This window comes from Physella acuta, unplaced genomic scaffold (assembly GCF_028476545.2).
Source record: "Physella acuta isolate Inbredline_101_S28 unplaced genomic scaffold, ASM2847654v3 ptg001927l, whole genome shotgun sequence".
NCBI lineage: Eukaryota > Metazoa > Mollusca > Gastropoda > Physidae > Physella > Physella acuta.
The window spans coordinates 36,177-50,919 of NW_026733432.1; the positions used below are offsets into that span (position 1 = coordinate 36,177).

The following is a 14,743-nucleotide window of genomic DNA, read 5'->3' on the forward strand; positions in this document are numbered from 1 at the left end:
ACTAGATCTAGATTATATAGGCTACAAGGAAACCCAGAACCAGACTGGAAAGAAGTAAATTTACTCCCACTAATGATGACTTATCACTAATACTAATAATTAAAAAAAATGTTTAAAAAAATTAATTGCTCAAACCTAATAATCATTACAATCAAGCATCAAGTCTGATAGCCAACATTGGACCTAAAATCTAGATCTATTAGTTTTTACTGAACTAAATCTTATGTTATTTACTAATAATTACTAATGCATTTAATTATTAATACCTAGGCTACTCATTCCTACAGAATCTAGAAATTCTAGATCTAGACTCTAGAGAAATACTGGCGTCCCAGGCCAACCTAACCTTTTAAGCAACATCCTTAATTAGCATTTAATTAACCATGGATCGCCTGCCTTTTTTTTTTCACCGTGAAATTATTATTGTAATTTTTGAAACAGTATTTTGAATAGATCTACCCTCCTGTTTATATTATTTTAGTTAAGCTAGAGCGTTAGATCTAGAATTCTAGATCGTCGCCTAGTTGCGTGTTTTAAAATGAAGCCAGAATATTAATAGACTGAAAATAAATGTGCCAGTTGTCGTGGGAAAAGGTTAAAAGAATAATTAATAAATGAAAAGCATTGAACTATTTCTCAAACATTAAATTAGTAGACTTGTAGGCGGCTAGATCTAGATCTATGTGATGAGTTGGATTAAAATTGAATGAATTCGTGCAGAATGTTTCGGAAGGAGTGAGTGAGCGGGAGACCCAAAAAAGTTAAAGTATCGCCTTTCCGATAGATCATTTCACATGAAAGCGATAGTTAAAGGACAGGTCGGATGCAGGGGGCACCTGGTTTTCTGATTTTAGTCAAGGAAAATGGGGAAAATGTATTTATTTTGTATTTTACAACGCGCGATGCTCGAAAATTAGTAGCTCAGGGAAGTCTACCGGTGGTTACCGCCTCAGGTTAAAAATAGCGACCAATGGCTGTAGAGGGAAAAAAAGGCACATAGTATTCGATATTAAAACAATGTTTCGCTTTTGTGGAGATTTAGGGCGTTTTTTATTATTGAAATAATATGAGGAAAGCAGTGAAATCATTATTGTAGCCAGAAAAGGACGAATAACTGCTGATTTCGTTTGAGTATATTTATAAGCCCCAATTTTCTCACACAGATGTCTACGGCCATACCACGTTGAAAATACCGGTTCTCGTCCGATCACCGCAGTCAAGCAACGTCGGGCGTGGTTAGTACTTAGATGGGTGACCGCTTGGGAACACCACGTGTTGTAGACTTTTTTTCATCTTTTGTCTTTTATTTTTTGCCCCACTGGACACCTATTCTTACCACCTGCACTCTTTCCTAAGTTCACCACATACCTGTGAACACTTTTGTAATATCGAAATATTTTTTGTTTGTTTCTTTTGTGCCTTCACGGTAGGCTACCTCGATCCTACCCACCCATGGAAACAAACCCCTTAAAAACCAACAAAGGAAAGATGACCACTCTGCCCAAATTAAATAAATAAACTAAGTAGGCTACAACCTAATAATTAGAAGTAACTCAGTAAGTTAAATAAGGGGTAGGTATGGAAAACATTCGTGTAGGGGTTACAACCACTCGAGCTAATTCGGAAACGTATGGGTGGCCCTAATAAGGGCCGGATGGGTAGAACAAATGGGTGGTCCTGGGTTGAGTTTAACCGCCGAAGCCGTACAGGGTGCGACCTTGACGTTTCAGAGCATAGACGACATCCATAGCAGTGACGGTCTTCCTCTTGGCGTGCTCAGTGTAGGTGACGGCATCACGGATGACATTTTCAAGGAACACCTTGAGGACACCTCTGGTTTCTTCGTAGATCAGACCAGAGATACGTTTGACACCACCTCTGCGAGCAAGACGACGGATGGCTGGCTTGGTGATACCTTGGATGTTATCACGCAACACCTTCCTGTGACGCTTGGCGCCTCCTTTGCCGAGTCCCTTACCACCTTTGCCTCGGCCAGACATATTGAATTTTTCTTCTTTGTTGATGAAGGAGTGTTCGAAAAACGCCGTCTGCAGAGAAACTCGCTCCTTATATACGGTCCTGGGCTCGAGTTCGTTCAATATGGCGGACACCGCCCAACCAAAAGCGGTCGGCGAATGAGCCAGCCAATGAAAAAGCAGCTTGCCGTGTCGACTGGAATGTTGCTGGCTTGTCGGCTAACGGTGTCGTTTTCAAAGTCATTTTTTCACCTATTCTGCTATGCGACCCTTGGATAAAAAATAAAGAGTTTCATTGCCCACACGTGTAGGCATAGAAAAGATCCACGTTTGTCATGTTAAAATATGATATTAGACGTTATTTTCACCGTTTTGTGCGAATAAAACTGAAATATTTCCCTACACCTAATTATGCGAGTACGAGCGAGCTCATTATGCGAGTACGAGAGAATCTCGAACGCTGATTGGTCGAGTACGAACGAAATAATATTCTCGTACTCCGCTCCGTACTCGCAGTGGTTTGTTTACATCGTGAAACGAATAGGTTAGTTAGGCTTCTAATAATTAAATAATCTATGGCGTGTAGTCGTTAAGAATAATTTCTGCTCTCCGATTAAGATCTAGATATCTAGCTCTAACCCTAAAGGGTTTTTCTTTTTTTTTTTTTATATATATATTTTAAAAAGCAATGGATAGGGTGGTGGGTGGGTGAAAGAAAAATATAAAATTTATTCTCTCCTTTCTTCACATTTGAGATAAATAAAACAATATCAACAGCATGCATACACGAATTCAAATAGCAATGTGATGTGTGAGTTGAATTAAAGAGATAAATGAATAGAACCTATCTCCCGCATCCCCCAGAATAATACTAATAGATGTAGTAGTAGTAGTAGTAGTAGAGTGGCAGACATGGGCAGGGGGTGTAGTGGGTGGGTGGGTGGAAACTCGTGAGGTGGGGGACCTTCACTGCTAATCTGAACGTTGTCAGGTGGTCCTAAAAAGGACCTTGGTTGAGGACAGGGGGTGGTGGTTTGGGCTTAAAAGAAACCTCTTAAGCACGCTCACCACGGATACGTCTGGCTAGCTGGATGTCCTTGGGCATGATGGTGACACGCTTGGCGTGGATGGCGCACAGGTTGGTGTCTTCAAACAGACCGACGAGGTAAGCCTCGCTAGCCTCCTGCAGGGCCATGACAGCGGAGCTCTGGAAGCGAAGGTCAGTCTTGAAGTCCTGGGCGATTTCTCTGACCAGGCGCTGGAATGGCAGCTTGCGAATGAGCAGCTCAGTGCTCTTCTGGTAACGACGGATTTCTCTCAGGGCGACGGTTCCAGGCCTGTAACGATGGGGCTTCTTAACACCGCCGGTGGCTGGTGCTGACTTTCTGGCGGCTTTGGTGGCCAGCTGTTTACGTGGGGCTTTGCCTCCAGTAGATTTTCGGGCGGTTTGTTTGGTACGAGCCATCTTTTTTTTTTTGAATGATCTTAACTGACTGTTAAGGAAATGCGGCAGCTCAGCGCTGCTGGCCCTTTTATAACCGTCCGCCAAACCCTTAGCGCAACGAAGCTCTCCCATTGGACGAGTACGAGTTTAACGACGCTGATTGGCCAGTAGCAGCCACACAACGTTGAGACAGCGTCGACATAGCAGATTATTTTTAGACACGGTATCCAGCCGAGCGATCTATTAATAGCAGACAGGGCCGATAACACAAAATATTCTTCGTTCAAATGAAATCCTTGGTTGTGCCGCTTGTCAATGGAATCCGGTGTGTTTGCTTCTGTCGTCTTCAATGAATTATGAATGTGTGTGTGAGTGATTAGAAAAGAACCCAACATAGACTGCCTGAAACAATTTAGATCTAGACCTAGTCTATAGACCTAGGTAGATATTCTGACCCGATTCGACCGCCCGATCGGCGGTATTTACACAGTGTGTAAATAAATGAGGGGGAAGGATTAATAAAAACATATTTGGTTTTAAAAAGAAGAAGATATAAAATAAAAAGGGTAGACTAGCGGTAGGTTAAAGAATAGAATTTTAAAATAACGACCACCCTTATTTGTTGTAGACAGGGGTTAAACGGAGCACATTTAAAGAAAAATAGATTCTATTTTCATTTGTATCTATGAACGAATACCCCTAAAATATGTCCAGTTACTACTATTAATATGACCGCCCCCTCCCTGTTCTGCTCGTGTAAACCAGTGTAAGTATTATACATCTATAATAATGATCTCATACTGCTAGTGATTGACATGTTGATACGTTATTAATAAAGTTTGAAACAAGTAGGGTAGGGTAGGGTAGGGTAGGAAAACTCGATTTTTGTTCATTGACACACAACGAAAGCTAATTGGGTAAACTTTGGTTGTCCTGAAAAGGACAGTAGTAGGCTAGGTGGACAGTGGGCAGCAGGGTGACACTGTTTAGCTCTTGCCACCGGGTGTCTTCTGTGACTTCTTGGGCAGAAGCACGGCCTGGATGTTGGGGAGGACACCACCCTGGGCGATGGTGACACCCGACAAAAGTTTGTTCAACTCTTCGTCGTTACGGATGGCCAGCTGGAGGTGACGAGGAATGATTCTTGTCTTCTTGTTGTCTCTGGCAGCGTTGCCGGCCAACTCGAGCACTTCAGCGGCCAAATACTCGAGGACGGCGGCTAGGTAGACTGGGGCACCAGCACCGACACGCTCAGCATAGTTTCCTTTCCTCAACAGACGATGAATACGTCCGACTGGGAATTGAAGGCCTGCCCTGGAGGAGCGAGACTTGGACTTTCCCTTGACTTTACCGCCTTTACCACGTCCGGACATTGTGAGTTGGTTAGGAGCGAGAAGAAATACAGCGACTAACAGCGATACGGCTGCAGGCGATGAATGAAGACTTAACGGCGAGATCGGCCCTTTTATACGAAACGGCGAGGAAATCCGTTCGTCACCAAGCGAGCGTTCTGATTGGCTGCGCAGCGGCTTGGCGTTCGTACTCGTACTCGTACTCTCCAAATTTCCTCGCCGTTTCATATAAAAGGGCGGCCGGCGGTCGGTTCGCCTCATTTCTGTTCAAGCCATTGAAAAGAAAACAACATGCCACCTAAAGTTTCTTCCAAGGGAGCCAAGAAGGCCGGTAAGGCTAAAGCCGTACGCACCGGTGACAAGAAAAAGAAGAGGAGGAGAAAGGAAAGCTACAGCATCTACATTTACAAAGTCTTGAAGCAGGTGCACCCTGACACTGGCATTTCCTCCAAGGCCATGTCCATCATGAACTCCTTCGTCAACGACATCTTTGAGCGCATTTCAGCTGAAGCCAGCCGTCTTGCCCACTACAACAAGCGCAGCACCATCACCTCCAGGGAGATCCAGACCGCTGTCCGTCTCCTCCTGCCCGGTGAGCTGGCCAAACACGCCGTCAGTGAAGGCACCAAGGCTGTCACCAAGTACACCACCAGCAAATAAACACAACAGCAAACAACCACCTGGCTTGCTTGTTGTGGCTCTACTACTCGGCCCTTTTCAGGGCCTCCACCCATTCCCAATTAGCTCGGTTTGGTTTACATTGAACGAGTTTTCCCTCCCTCCCTCATCCACCCACCCACTCTGTGTAGCTGCCATGTTACAGTTTTTTTTTTTTGTTTAGTCATTCTTTTCTTTAATAAGTAGAGATAGATATACATACATACATAGGCCTACATAGTAATATGCCTATCCCAACAACTGCACACACTATTCTCTTAACACATTTCATGCTAATTCTATCCTTTAAACTAGACATAAAAAGGCCACATACTTATTACTGGGTGGCTCCTTTTTTTTAAAAACACTATTTCATTCTGCATCTCACACAGGGCATCAGCACACCTCTATGCATATCATTTATTGTGTGTTGTTTGGCATAGATCCAAGGGATGAATGGGATTTAATAGTTTTAATTCAGATTATAAGGCTGGCTGTTGTAATAGGAATTATTAGCCAACACTTTGATTCTTATCACCAGTGCTAACTGCCATTTTCATTACAATACATCCATTCTGGTGGGTTGGTTTTTTTCTGTCTTCATTATATATGTTGAACATAACTGTGTGAGTGTGGCTTTTGGTGTTTTTATTATTTTTGTTTTTCTTTCATTAAAGCTACCATGTCAGATTGCTAAGGCATGCATCTGCCACCATTTGTTCACTGATATACTTTTTTCCTACTACCATCATATCATATGATTCTTTTGGTTTTGTCTTTTGCTAGGCCTGGCTTGAAAATGAGTTGGTTACACTTCTGCACAACATACATTCTCTTTAACAAGACAAAACAACAATTAAATACTCTGAACTTTTTTTTTTTATTATCATATATATACTTTTTTTTTTTTCAAAATACAGAAAATAAAAAATAACATGAGCTCAAGTACACAGCTTTCAAGAAGTTCATGGTTTTCTTTGCCAGCCTGCACAATGATTTCAGCACAGATTAAATTTAAACAATCAAAAGGAGGTTGATCTCTTACCGGCTGACGAGAAAGTTTGCGCAGAAGCATCATTTCTTAAGCCCCTGGTCAGTTGGAGTTGTAAAATGATGAGGTTTTCTTAACATTTGCCCTGGGGCATACATTTATGGTCCTGGTACTAGTTCTATACTGACAAGGATTCTTTCAAAGCAACTTGAGCCCAAAGGGAAGTATTTATATGCCTGCAACATAGCTGTGATTAATAAAGAATGAATTTCAATGCAAAAAATAATAATTTGAATCCCTGCAAGCTCCTTTCACATAAACCAGAGAGAAAAAAATGTATGCCAGTCTATAACATATACAATATAAATAAATTAGATTGAATATAAAGATTTTTTTTATTCCTCTCATTAGTTCAACCCTTCTCTTTTTATATAAACACCCAAGGCAGACGCTTGAGTAAATTAATATCCTTCCATATATTATAGAAGCATAAATAAATATGTGTAAAAAGTATTTCATATATGTATATATTTTTTTAAATATATATATATATATATATATATATATATTTTTATATATATATTTATTTATAATGTAAAAATATTGAATATATATACATAGACGAATATTGTATATATGTCTATATATACGTATGTATATATATGCATGTTTTGTGTATATATATATATATATATTTACATGTGTGTCTAAATGTATATTCATTGAATATATATTTGAATGTATATTCAAATATATATATTTGAGTGTAGACGAAAGACGCTCAAGTAAAATAATATCCTTCAGAATATTATAATTATAAGTTTTTTTCTTCTACCCCAGCAAACAGAAGGATATATATATACACACATATATATAATTTATATTTACAAATATATATTATATAAGAATTAATATATATATTCATAATACATATATATATATATATATATATATATATATATATATATATATATATATAAGTATATATATATATATATATATGTATAAATAAATAAGTTATATATATAGATATATTCATATATAATGTATTTATTATGTAAATATATGTATATATCAGTGTGCGTATATAAAGGTATGTATATATGTTCAAATATATTTATTTGTTTGTTCGGATACATATATATCTGTTGTGTGTATTAAATTGCGCTCTTCTGTCAGTTTTTTCATTTGACGACAGTCGGTTAAGGTACTGGCCCCAGCCTAAAGATATTAGTAGAGTCTTCATAATGTGATGCCATGGGCTAGCAAAAAATAAATGAAGAAAAATCACATAGCAGGACAAATTGACATTTTACATGCTTTCAAACTTAAACTGAAATCAGAAAATGATGTGAAATTCATCTTGTGTATATAGAAAAATAAGCATTGTGCCAAAATCCTAATCATTGGTATTAAAAATGACATCAGCTTAATTTAAAAACTGGAAATTGTTTTGCCCTGCCGGATGAGATACCGGTAGCAGACACAGGGTTCCAGGCTGATGAAAGAAAGCGGTATACTTAAAGACAAAAGAATACCCTGTGTTAAAGCGGAACCAGCTAAGATTAAAGCTTAAAGTAAAGGCCTGCCCTGTCGCAGAATGTTAAAGTGGCCGGTGAAAGATCCCCGCGCCAGGCTAAAAGCAAGCTGTACACTTATTACTTAACGAGGGCTTCTTCAGGTCTTGTCTGTAGGACAATTCAGTCACAATAACAGGCAGACCAGGCCAGCCCTGGATATAAGCTAATTCATTTTATGCGCTGCTTCGACAGTCAATGAATATGGAGCTGCGGTCAGACTTTCAAACAAACCGCCTGAGTATTTAAAATGGGAAACAATATTTATTAATATTATCACCAACTAGATCTAGATTATATAGGCTACAAGGAAACCCAGAACCAGACTGGAAAGAAGTAAATTTACTCCCACTAATGATGACTTATCACTAATACTAATAATTAAAAAAAATGTTTAAAAAAAATTAATTGCTCAAACCTAATAATCATTACAATCAAGCATCAAGTCTGATAGCCAACATTGGACCTAAAATCTAGATCTATTAGTTTTTACTGAACTAAATCTTATGTTATTTACTAATAATTACTAATGCATTTAATTATTAATACCTAGGCTACTCATTCCTACAGAATCTAGAAATTCTAGATCTAGACTCTAGAGAAATACTGGCGTCCCAGGCCAACCTAACCTTTTAAGCAACATCCTTAATTAGCATTTAATTAACCATGGATCGCCTGCCTTTTTTTTTTCACCGTGAAATTATTATTGTAATTTTTGAAACAGTATTTTGAATAGATCTACCCTCCTGTTTATATTATTTTAGTTAAGCTAGAGCGTTAGATCTAGAATTCTAGATCGTCGCCTAGTTGCGTGTTTTAAAATGAAGCCAGAATATTAATAGACTGAAAATAAATGTGCCAGTTGTCGTGGGAAAAGGTTAAAAGAATAATTAATAAATGAAAAGCATTGAACTATTTCTCAAACATTAAATTAGTAGACTTGTAGGCGGCTAGATCTAGATCTATGTGATGAGTTGGATTAAAATTGAATGAATTCGTGCAGAATGTTTCGGAAGGAGTGAGTGAGCGGGAGACCCAAAAAAGTTAAAGTATCGCCTTTCCGATAGATCATTTCACATGAAAGCGATAGTTAAAGGACAGGTCGGATGCAGGGGGCACCTGGTTTTCTGATTTTAGTCAAGGAAAATGGGGAAAATGTATTTATTTTGTATTTTACAACGCGCGATGCTCGAAAATTAGTAGCTCAGGGAAGTCTACCGGTGGTTACCGCCTCAGGTTAAAAATAGCGACCAATGGCTGTAGAGGGAAAAAAAGGCACATAGTATTCGATATTAAAACAATGTTTCGCTTTTGTGGAGATTTAGGGCGTTTTTTATTATTGAAATAATATGAGGAAAGCAGTGAAATCATTATTGTAGCCAGAAAAGGACGAATAACTGCTGATTTCGTTTGAGTATATTTATAAGCCCCAATTTTCTCACACAGATGTCTACGGCCATACCACGTTGAAAATACCGGTTCTCGTCCGATCACCGCAGTCAAGCAACGTCGGGCGTGGTTAGTACTTAGATGGGTGACCGCTTGGGAACACCACGTGTTGTAGACTTTTTTTCATCTTTTGTCTTTTATTTTTTGCCCCACTGGACACCTATTCTTACCACCTGCACTCTTTCCTAAGTTCACCACATACCTGTGAACACTTTTGTAATATCGAAATATTTTTTGTTTGTTTCTTTTGTGCCTTCACGGTAGGCTACCTCGATCCTACCCACCCATGGAAACAAACCCCTTAAAAACCAACAAAGGAAAGATGACCACTCTGCCCAAATTAAATAAATAAACTAAGTAGGCTACAACCTAATAATTAGAAGTAACTCAGTAAGTTAAATAAGGGGTAGGTATGGAAAACATTCGTGTAGGGGTTACAACCACTCGAGCTAATTCGGAAACGTATGGGTGGCCCTAATAAGGGCCGGATGGGTAGAACAAATGGGTGGTCCTGGGTTGAGTTTAACCGCCGAAGCCGTACAGGGTGCGACCTTGACGTTTCAGAGCATAGACGACATCCATAGCAGTGACGGTCTTCCTCTTGGCGTGCTCAGTGTAGGTGACGGCATCACGGATGACATTTTCAAGGAACACCTTGAGGACACCTCTGGTTTCTTCGTAGATCAGACCAGAGATACGTTTGACACCACCTCTGCGAGCAAGACGACGGATGGCTGGCTTGGTGATACCTTGGATGTTATCACGCAACACCTTCCTGTGACGCTTGGCGCCTCCTTTGCCGAGTCCCTTACCACCTTTGCCTCGGCCAGACATATTGAATTTTTCTTCTTTGTTGATGAAGGAGTGTTCGAAAAACGCCGTCTGCAGAGAAACTCGCTCCTTATATACGGTCCTGGGCTCGAGTTCGTTCAATATGGCGGACACCGCCCAACCAAAAGCGGTCGGCGAATGAGCCAGCCAATGAAAAAGCAGCTTGCCGTGTCGACTGGAATGTTGCTGGCTTGTCGGCTAACGGTGTCGTTTTCAAAGTCATTTTTTCACCTATTCTGCTATGCGACCCTTGGATAAAAAATAAAGAGTTTCATTGCCCACACGTGTAGGCATAGAAAAGATCCACGTTTGTCATGTTAAAATATGATATTAGACGTTATTTTCACCGTTTTGTGCGAATAAAACTGAAATATTTCCCTACACCTAATTATGCGAGTACGAGCGAGCTCATTATGCGAGTACGAGAGAATCTCGAACGCTGATTGGTCGAGTACGAACGAAATAATATTCTCGTACTCCGCTCCGTACTCGCAGTGGTTTGTTTACATCGTGAAACGAATAGGTTAGTTAGGCTTCTAATAATTAAATAATCTATGGCGTGTAGTCGTTAAGAATAATTTCTGCTCTCCGATTAAGATCTAGATATCTAGCTCTAACCCTAAAGGGTTTTTCTTTTTTTTTTTTTATATATATATTTTAAAAAGCAATGGATAGGGTGGTGGGTGGGTGAAAGAAAAATATAAAATTTATTCTCTCCTTTCTTCACATTTGAGATAAATAAAACAATATCAACAGCATGCATACACGAATTCAAATAGCAATGTGATGTGTGAGTTGAATTAAAGAGATAAATGAATAGAACCTATCTCCCGCATCCCCCAGAATAATACTAATAGATGTAGTAGTAGTAGTAGTAGTAGAGTGGCAGACATGGGCAGGGGGGTGTAGTGGGTGGGTGGGTGGAAACTCGTGAGGTGGGGGACCTTCACTGCTAATCTGAACGTTGTCAGGTGGTCCTAAAAAGGACCTTGGTTGAGGACAGGGGGGTGGTGGTTTGGGCTTAAAAGAAACCTCTTAAGCACGCTCACCACGGATACGTCTGGCTAGCTGGATGTCCTTGGGCATGATGGTGACACGCTTGGCGTGGATGGCGCACAGGTTGGTGTCTTCAAACAGACCGACGAGGTAAGCCTCGCTAGCCTCCTGCAGGGCCATGACAGCGGAGCTCTGGAAGCGAAGGTCAGTCTTGAAGTCCTGGGCGATTTCTCTGACCAGGCGCTGGAATGGCAGCTTGCGAATGAGCAGCTCAGTGCTCTTCTGGTAACGACGGATTTCTCTCAGGGCGACGGTTCCAGGCCTGTAACGATGGGGCTTCTTAACACCGCCGGTGGCTGGTGCTGACTTTCTGGCGGCTTTGGTGGCCAGCTGTTTACGTGGGGCTTTGCCTCCAGTAGATTTTCGGGCGGTTTGTTTGGTACGAGCCATCTTTTTTTTTTTGAATGATCTTAACTGACTGTTAAGGAAATGCGGCAGCTCAGCGCTGCTGGCCCTTTTATAACCGTCCGCCAAACCCTTAGCGCAACGAAGCTCTCCCATTGGACGAGTACGAGTTTAACGACGCTGATTGGCCAGTAGCAGCCACACAACGTTGAGACAGCGTCGACATAGCAGATTATTTTTAGACACGGTATCCAGCCGAGCGATCTATTAATAGCAGACAGGGCCGATAACACAAAATATTCTTCGTTCAAATGAAATCCTTGGTTGTGCCGCTTGTCAATGGAATCCGGTGTGTTTGCTTCTGTCGTCTTCAATGAATTATGAATGTGTGTGTGAGTGATTAGAAAAGAACCCAACATAGACTGCCTGAAACAATTTAGATCTAGACCTAGTCTATAGACCTAGGTAGATATTCTGACCCGATTCGACCGCCCGATCGGCGGTATTTACACAGTGTGTAAATAAATGAGGGGGAAGGATTAATAAAAACATATTTGGTTTTAAAAAGAAGAAGATATAAAATAAAAAGGGTAGACTAGCGGTAGGTTAAAGAATAGAATTTTAAAATAACGACCACCCTTATTTGTTGTAGACAGGGGTTAAACGGAGCACATTTAAAGAAAAATAGATTCTATTTTCATTTGTATCTATGAACGAATACCCCTAAAATATGTCCAGTTACTACTATTAATATGACCGCCCCCTCCCTGTTCTGCTCGTGTAAACCAGTGTAAGTATTATACATCTATAATAATGATCTCATACTGCTAGTGATTGACATGTTGATACGTTATTAATAAAGTTTGAAACAAGTAGGGTAGGGTAGGGTAGGGTAGGAAAACTCGATTTTTGTTCATTGACACACAACGAAAGCTAATTGGGTAAACTTTGGTTGTCCTGAAAAGGACAGTAGTAGGCTAGGTGGACAGTGGGCAGCAGGGTGACACTGTTTAGCTCTTGCCACCGGGTGTCTTCTGTGACTTCTTGGGCAGAAGCACGGCCTGGATGTTGGGGAGGACACCACCCTGGGCGATGGTGACACCCGACAAAAGTTTGTTCAACTCTTCGTCGTTACGGATGGCCAGCTGGAGGTGACGAGGAATGATTCTTGTCTTCTTGTTGTCTCTGGCAGCGTTGCCGGCCAACTCGAGCACTTCAGCGGCCAAATACTCGAGGACGGCGGCTAGGTAGACTGGGGCACCAGCACCGACACGCTCAGCATAGTTTCCTTTCCTCAACAGACGATGAATACGTCCGACTGGGAATTGAAGGCCTGCCCTGGAGGAGCGAGACTTGGACTTTCCCTTGACTTTACCCGCCTTTACCACGTCCGGACATTGTGAGTTGGTTAGGAGCGAGAAGAAATACAGCGACTAACAGCGATACGGCTGCAGGCGATGAATGAAGACTTAACGGCGAGATCGGCCCTTTTATACGAAACGGCGAGGAAATCCGTTCGTCACCAAGCGAGCGTTCTGATTGGCTGCGCAGCGGCTTGGCGTTCGTACTCGTACTCGTACTCTCCAAATTTCCTCGCCGTTTCATATAAAAGGGCGGCCGGCGGTCCGGTTCGCCTCATTTCTGTTCAAGCCATTGAAAAGAAAACAACATGCCACCTAAAGTTTCTTCCAAGGGAGCCAAGAAGGCCGGTAAGGCTAAAGCCGTACGCACCGGTGACAAGAAAAAGAAGAGGAGGAGAAAGGAAAGCTACAGCATCTACATTTACAAAGTCTTGAAGCAGGTGCACCCTGACACTGGCATTTCCTCCAAGGCCATGTCCATCATGAACTCCTTCGTCAACGACATCTTTGAGCGCATTTCAGCTGAAGCCAGCCGTCTTGCCCACTACAACAAGCGCAGCACCATCACCTCCAGGGAGATCCAGACCGCTGTCCGTCTCCTCCTGCCCGGTGAGCTGGCCAAACACGCCGTCAGTGAAGGCACCAAGGCTGTCACCAAGTACACCACCAGCAAATAAACACAACAGCAAACAACCACCTGGCTTGCTTGTTGTGGCTCTACTACTCGGCCCTTTTCAGGGCCCTCCACCCATTCCCAATTAGCTCGGTTTGGTTTACATTGAACGAGTTTTCCCTCCCTCCCTCATCCACCCACCCACTCTGTGTAGCTGCCATGTTACAGTTTTTTTTTTTTGTTTAGTCATTCTTTTCTTTAATAAGTAGAGATAGATATACATACATACATAGGCCTACATAGTAATATGCCTATCCCAACAACTGCACACACTATTCTCTTAACACATTTCATGCTAATTCTATCCTTTAAACTAGACATAAAAAGGCCACATACTTATTACTGGGTGGCTCCTTTTTTTTAAAAACACTATTTCATTCTGCATCTCACACAGGGCATCAGCACACCTCTATGCATATCATTTATTGTGTGTTGTTTGGCATAGATCCAAGGGATGAATGGGATTTAATAGTTTAATTCAGATTATAAGGCTGGCTGTTGTAATAGGAATTATTAGCCAACACTTTGATTCTTATCACCAGTGCTAACTGCCATTTTCATTACAATACATCCATTCTGGTGGGTTGGTTTTTTTCTGTCTTCATTATATATGTTGAACATAACTGTGTGAGTGTGGCTTTTGGTGTTTTTATTATTTTTGTTTTTCTTTCATTAAAGCTACCATGTCAGATTGCTAAGGCATGCATCTGCCACCATTTGTTCACTGATATACTTTTTTCCTACTACCATCATATCATATGATTCTTTTGGTTTTGTCTTTTGCTAGGCCTGGCTTGAAAATGAGTTGGTTACACTTCTGCACAACATACATTCTCTTTAACAAGACAAAACAACAATTAAATACTCTGAACTTTTTTTTTTTATTATCATATATATACTTTTTTTTTTTTCAAAATACAGAAAATAAAAAATAACATGAGCTCAAGTACACAGCTTTCAAGAAGTTCATGGTTTTCTTTGCCAGCCTGCACAATGATTTCAGCACAGATTAAATTTAAACAATCAAAAGG

General features: G+C 40.9%; 2 non-coding genes across 2 annotated transcripts; both read left to right on the forward strand.

The window, feature by feature from the left end:
* The first annotated feature begins 1,165 nt into the window (after positions 1-1,165).
* LOC131931247 (5S ribosomal RNA) lies at positions 1,166-1,284 on the forward strand. Its single transcript, XR_009384264.1, has one exon. It is a non-coding gene; the product is annotated as a 5S ribosomal RNA (ribosomal RNA).
* An 8,161-nt stretch (positions 1,285-9,445) lies between these two features.
* LOC131931248 (5S ribosomal RNA) lies at positions 9,446-9,564 on the forward strand. Its single transcript, XR_009384265.1, has one exon. It is a non-coding gene; the product is annotated as a 5S ribosomal RNA (ribosomal RNA).
* Positions 9,565-14,743: the final 5,179 nt, after the last annotated feature.